This window comes from Dipteris shenzhenensis, chromosome 16 (assembly GCF_047967505.1).
Source record: "Dipteris shenzhenensis isolate YYH24624 ecotype China chromosome 16, Dip_SZ_1.0, whole genome shotgun sequence".
Taxonomy (NCBI): Eukaryota; Viridiplantae; Streptophyta; class Polypodiopsida; order Gleicheniales; family Dipteridaceae; genus Dipteris; species Dipteris shenzhenensis.
The window spans coordinates 17,246,986-17,254,234 of record NC_141611.1 but is presented as its reverse complement, the minus strand read 5'-3'; the positions used below and the strand labels follow the sequence as shown (position 1 = coordinate 17,254,234).

Sequence of the window (7,249 nt, the reverse complement as noted above, 5' to 3'; positions counted from 1 at the left end):
AAACACTAGGCTTATCATATTCCATTGATAAACACTAGGCTTAAACAAAAAATACAAAATCCATAAGGTTAGATTTTGGTTATTTCATTAATGAATTGTGGTATGGAGGATTAGATGTGCAATTTATGATACTTAAAATAAATCAAGGGAAGGGACCTTTTTTTCCCCACCTCACCCTACCCCTCTCACCACGCTCTTACTCACCTACCCCTTCATGGACAAACTCTTTGACTCACACACACACACACACGAGAGCATGCACACATCCACTTTTTGACTACCAGGCCACGATACCAGGCCTCTATTACTTGATTTTAAAGTAGCTACTTTACCTCTCAAATTGCACACAAGTTTTGCTCTTGTGTGGTTCAAGTAAGTTTTAAAGTTTTGAAAGGTTTTTAAAAAATCAATGGAGCAATCAGTGAAATAAAGGAATAGATTGAATAAAACAAAAGATGACCCAAAAGATAAGAAATCTATTAATTTAAACTTTATATCACTCTTGTGATTAATTTCGAATACGTTCCTAGAGAGAGACAAGTTTAAATGGAAATCTATAGCTGACATTAGCTTATCATTGGCCCAAAATTCTTTGCAATCCATCTTCATCAATTTTTGAGGTCACTCATGTTGTCTCATGCAAAAGAACAAGGGACAAAGAGCATTGAGATCATCGCCTGAAGTTAGATATAATGCTCACACCTTTGCTCATCTTGCTCCATTAGATTCCTATCAGTGCTTGCAAATACTAACATTTAATGTATATTTTATTGCAAACTACAAGTGCAAATTTTGCCTAGCCTTTATTTTAAGGGCTAGAACTTAGACATTTTAGTGTATAAAACCTATAAGTTACATATTTTGATGGGATTTTGACTGGTAAAAACCAATTATGTGTAAGAGTAGCATTGCTCTTAAGATGTAGTGCTAGAATTTGTGAATTTTCACTTATAATTGTTTTGAAAGAGTAAATTGAGTTGAATGTTTCAAACTTCCCATGGTATACCAGGAGGCAGTGCCCACGCACACTTGTGCACTCTTGCTTTATTAGTTTAGAAGTATTTTTCTTTCCTAGCATGTATTCTTGCTATCATTTAGGATACCTCCGAGGGGTTTGGAATCTGAAAAAAGTCCATCCTTTTCATTTCTTTTCTTTTGCTTGGCACTAAGGGTCATAGGACATAGCATGGGTTTAGGATGGGAACCTATTATAATCATCACTCCTATCCTAGATGACTTGGTAAAGGATGGGAATAGACATGTTTTCTCCCATCTGGGACCGTGGCCTGAAGACCCTAGGGATTGGAAAACATGGAATGACAACATGCGTCACTGTCCCCACCTCCAAACACACCCAACGGTGCCGTCTGTCCTCTCCTGCTTCACCCATCCCTTGTTCTTTTGATTGTTAGCACATTGTGGGAATGGAATAGGATAGAAATACATTTGAATATGGATGGGACCAATTTGTCCCATTCTCATACATGTGATAATAGGGAGGGTTCACAAACGTCCATAAGTCTCGGAATTTTTTGAAGTTTGGGCATTGTTTGCTTCACAAACCTTTGGAGAAGTTTAAAATAAATAAGTCTGACCTTCGGCTGTTTTGGATCTTGCTTTGGATGATTCTTAGTTATGGCCCATATTTTTAGAGGCTTGGCTAGGCTACTGCATAAGGAATTGCTCTTGGATGGCTAATAAGTGGAGAAATGCCTTTGTTTCTGTAAACATCCCCCATGTGTGAATCACGCAGTAGGAAATTGTGTTCGCAACAAGTAGAGGGGTGAACAATTTTCTTAAAAAGCATGTAATTGAATCATGGATGAGTGAAAGCCTTTACCAACTTAGTGTAATGGATTGTTATGATTTTGGTGACATGCACTACATTTGACTATAGATTTCATCTCTCACACACACCCGTAGACACACACCCGTAGACCAAACAAAAGTTCTTCATGAACCAAGCAGCATGCAAAGCTTCCTTCCTAGTCTTCTTCTTCCTTCGCTAAAGTCTACTTCTTCTATTGCTGATCGTGAGCTACTGGAGCGAGCTCCAAACGAAACCTAGTGACATCCTTCTTGCATGAGTAGGTGGACTAGGTGAGATGACATAGCTCCAGGACTGTTCTTTTTTTGAAACAAGCTCCTTGCTTGTCCAAAAGTAGCCTCGATTGTGAAGCTCTCTCCTTCACACACGAGCGGATGTTGTACTAAGGTGATTGGATCAACATGAGATGAAGCCCACCCGTGTGTGAATCCTGCACACACACATGGCAGTGTTGTAGCAAGAAACGGTATTCAACGTGTTGTTTTGACGTTGGCGGAGGTTGGAGCAGCTCTAGAGGAGTGACTGGATCAACATGAGATGGGGCCCTGAGAAACCTTTCAGAGTTTTTTTTTAATGATTGCATGTGAGGCGAGAATAAATACGAGTACTCAACCCGTGCTTTGCACGAGCAAAGATGCATGACCATCCTCAACCACTCCCCATTTGAAGGTGGATCTTTGACTCTTAAATTTTGGCTAAGTCTTAGTCCATGGCTCTCAAACCTTCCATCTCCTCCTTTTATTCCATTCATTAACCTTCCATCTCCTCCTTCTTCCCGAAGGTGACCTTCCATCTTCTCCATTCCATTGACCTTCTATCTCCTCCTTGCCTCTAAAGCTGCCTCTTGTCTTTCCATCTCCTCCCAAAGCCTACCTCTTGTCTTTCCAACTCCTCCCTCCTCCAAGCCTCCATCCAGGAGCTTCTTCTTTGTGACATGTGGCAGGCTCTTCTCCTCCAAGCTACCACTTGTCCTCTCCTTTTTTGGCTTGCCATATATGTAGGCCTAAGTAAATCCGATGGCATTTGAGAAAGCTTATTTTTTTGAGGGATCTATGCCAGGTGTAGCTATCTCTCATTGCTAATTTCTTTCCTTCAAATCCTCTCTCTCTCTGTCTTTCTCCCTCTCTCCCCCTCTCTCTCTCTCCCTCAGCTTTCCGCCCCCTTTTCCATGCTGCACATTCAATTCGTCTTCCATTTAGATCTCGAGCATGCCTTGTGAATGATATTCAGGTTAAAGAAGATGGATGGGGCGAAAACAGTAGACGGGATCCCGCCAAAGTAGGCCCCTTGTGTGTGAGCACGGGTGCCCCTTGTGTGTGAAGCTTCCATCTGAAGATGTGTTGAGAAGGTTGAAGACTAGAAAACAGAGGAGCAAAACTTGCAACAGAGGAGCAAAGCTTGAAACAGAAGAACAAAACTTGAAACTTGGAAGACGCAAATTCTTCGACGACAGATCGCTTGCTGTGATCGTCTGTCGCGCAGCAGCCTTCGGTGGCAAGCATACATCGACCGGAAGAGCTACCAAAACGTTCCTTGACATCGTGCTCTGAGCAGGAGCCAGCATTAACCGAGCTCAGAGCAAAGCGTGAACCGACTGGAGGAGCTGCAAAGACGTTCGTTGAGGTCGTGCTCTCGCCGAGTTCAGAGCAAGCCTAAACCGACCGGAGGAGCTGCAAAACCGTTCGTTGAGGTCGTGAGCAAGCGGAGGAGCTGCCAAAACGTCCGTTGAGATCGTGCTCTGAACGGGAGCCAAGCGTAAACCGAGCTCAGAGCAAGCGTAGATCGACTGGAGCAGCTGCAAAACCGTCCGTTGAGGTCATGCTCTGAAGCCGGAGGAGCTGCAAAACGTTCGTTGAGACCGTTCTCTGAGCTGGAGCAAGCTGCAAGATCGAAGCCAAGAATGCTAGCTACGACGAGACGCTCTTGATCTCCAAGACGACAGCAGGCATATCGTTCGAGTTCTTGCACAGAAACCAGACAAATCGGAACTCACAAGCAACTTCCATGGCTTCCGAATCCTCATCCCCTTTGCTTGATCCTGCAAGCTCCAGCCTTCCCCTCTCTTCTGCTACCAGGACCTTCGCCAATCTCATGCTCTGCATCGTCGAAACTGGCATCCTCGGCCTCCCCTACACTTTCAAGTGCGTTGGATGGTTCCTTGGTATCTTTATCGTCGCTTTCGGCGGCTTCGTCGCATACTACGGCATGATGCTCATCGTCTGGTCCAAACGCAGGCTTCAGAGCGCTCGTAGCGACCTCACCCTCGCAAGCTACGGAGATCTCCTGTTTCACACCTTCGGCAGAGCTGGAAGGATGACCGTCGATGTTCTGCTGTTCTTGAGCACAATAGCTTGCGGCATCTCCTATATTACCTTCATCAGCCAGAATGTAGCATCCATGGTCGAGACGATTCAAGGAACTGGCGATGTAGTTAAAGCAGAGAGGGTTCAAGCGAGTGGCCTGCCTGCTGCCGTCGCCTCTCGCATTCAAGGTCAGCTCGACAGCCTTGTAGGCTTGACCTGGACATCGAGCTCTATTTACGCATGGATGATCTTCCCCTTCGAGGTAGCTCTGGCCGCCATTCCTTCCATCACCTATTTAGCACCTATGAGCGCCGTGGCCGACGCACTGAACTTCTGCGCTCTGGTATCGGTGATGGTATCGGATGTTGTGGCGATCAAAACGGCAGGTCTTCAAGCAATGAAGGCGATCGGGGAGTGGATTCAAGTACCGTCAGCCTTCGGAGTGGGGATCTACGCATTTCAATCAGCCGGCATGATGATCCCGATCGAGGCCGCGATGGAGAAGCCGGCCAAGCTCGGAAGAGTGCTGGGATTGGCCTTTGTTCTCAGCGGGGTCTTGTACATAGTGTTCGCAGGGTTAGGCTACGGAGCTTTCGGAGACGACACGCAGCAGATCATCACGCTGAATTTGGAAGAAGGCATCGAGGCCATACTGATCAAGTCGGCTCTGTGCGTGGGGCTTTTCGTCGCGTTCCCGTTGATGTTGAATCCGATGTGCGAGGTAGTGGAGAGGCGATTCTCCAACAGGAAGCATTCGCTACTGTTGAGAGCGCTGGTGGTGGGATTGATCTGCCTGTTGGCAACGACGGTGAAGAAATTCACGGATTTCCTTTCGCTGGCTGGGAGCAGTATCTCAACGTTGCTCGGGTTCATCATCCCTGCTGCTGTGCATCTCAAACTAATTCAGGGAAGTGAGGAGCGGGTTCCTATCCGGCAGATTGTCGGCGATTACCTGCTTATCGCCTTCGGAGTTCTGTTCGGAGTGGTCGGCACAACGATTTCTTTCCTGAATCTTCTCTGATCAAACATTCCTTCCCACAGATTTCTGCATCACAGCATGAATTTCTGTCCAGAAACTACAACTGCAGCATGACTTGAATCTCCGATATCTTTCCTGAATCTCGCTTCCCAAAGATTTCTGCATCGAAACTATATCTGCAGCATGACTTTGTAATGAAAGAAGAAATCTTTTTGCTTACAATCCCAGCAGCTTTTGGAACGACTCCGATTTCTTTCCTGAATCTCCTCTGATCAAACACTGCTTCCCACAGATTTCTGCATCGAAACTATTTCTGCAGCATGACTTTGTAATGAAAGAAGAATCTTTTTGCTTACAATCCCAGCAGCTTTTTTTTTTTTATAAATTTAAAGCCGACTGGTGTTTCGGGCCAAGATGCACTTTCAGTAAGTGTTTTGAGCTGTGTATTTCACTTCGGGACCGTTTTTGCAGCCCATACTCTTGCACTCTCAGGTGCATTTGCAAATACTCTATATTGTTGGGTGCATTTGTAGTTACTTTAAAGTTGTGGATGCTTTTGAGCTCTGTTGGATGCATTTGAGCACTCGTGGGTGTGCTCTTTTAGATTTGGGTTGTGCATTTTCAGTTTGGGATTGCACTTCAGATTGCAACAAGTAGTGATTGCATTGTGCAGTCAGTGGCATTTCAGAGCAACCAGTCATACTTTGTATTTGCAACCAGTATTAGTTTGGGATTTGCAGGCACATTGCGGTCAATTGCACTTTTGGGACTTGCAGTTCTTTTTGCAAGTACATTTGCAGGTTGTGGGTATCCCATTTTGTATCATGTTGACTCTTTCAGATAGTTTTGGCAATTTGTCCGAGGGTGACAAGCTGGATGGACCAAACGTTGGGCACTAGTCGGAGGAGGCTGCGCTTGCATTTGAGCAGGCCCAACTACTCTAATGACCTTCCCATTAAGAGACCTACTATGGACAGCATCATGTACCAGAGTTAGGATATTGGATTATATTTACTTAGAAGAGGATCCCCCATAGTAGATTGTGGATGTGGGAGCAGCCAAGAGTTTACTACAAAAAACAGTTGTCTAGGCCTACTACAGCTCAAACTCACCAACAACGAGGGGCTCTATGTGGATGCCTACTCCAACACCTACCATGGAACTTGGGGATAATCATTTTAGGTTAGACAACAGTTGGCTTGGAAGTTCCTTCCATCTTTGTGACTCTCTAAGTTCTCGTTCTTGTTTTGGTCATGCATGCTCTACGTTACGTGTTACGTAAATTGGTGGAGACGTTGGGTATCTCACCATGGAGTATGAGAACTAATCCCAAGAGCAACATTCTCCTCAGAAGCGAATGCCGAACGACCAGCTTCTAGCGACACTGCTATCTGAACTCATCCAATCTAATGTTCATGTCGCGAACCTCACTGCTCACCTGATGTTCAATAAGGCATACAATGTAGGACCTGATTCAAAAGTGCATCCTAAACCCTACAGTGGGTTGATGGATGACGACATCTATATGTGGCTGGACCATTTCTCCAACTTGGCCAAGTACCACAGGTGGACAGATATAGTTGGTGGAAGAAATCAAACCTTCGTTCCAAGGTCTTGCGGCATCGTGGTACCACGAGTTAGGTGAGAATGTAAAACAATCTTGGCCTCATCTGCATCATGCTTTAACAACAGCATTCGGGAACACAGATATAGTAAAAGACGCTCTTACACAATTGCAAGAGCTCATGCAAAAAATTGATACGGTGTCCTAGTTCAGGGTGAAAATAACGTAGCTTTTGCTCAGAGTTGATCCTAATATGATCGAAGACTTCAAGGTATTTTTCTTGTGGCCTCGACTCTGACCTAATATCTCTGCTCGCACTCAAGACCAAGGTCCTAAATCCCTTCAAGAAGCATTGTTAGTACGACAAAGAATTGAATTTGCCGCCACTGGAAAACCAAGTTCAAAGGTTCCTCTGTTGCCCCCGTTGCTGCCGACTCCTACATATTCAGCTTGACCAACCCTGATGGAGACTGATCATAATCAAAGTGCCAAGACGACTCAAAGGAATACGTTTCGCCCCTGTTCTTCAAATACTAGCCGTCTACCGCGGATAGAGATGCAAATAGTAAGCCTAG

General features: G+C 45.1%; 1 pseudogene; it reads left to right on the top strand.

Annotated features, from left to right (window-relative positions):
- Positions 1-3,006: 3,006 nt before the first annotated feature.
- LOC147892624 (amino acid transporter AVT3A pseudogene) lies at positions 3,007-5,164 on the top strand (annotated as a pseudogene).
- The last annotated feature ends 2,085 nt before the right edge of the window (positions 5,165-7,249 follow it).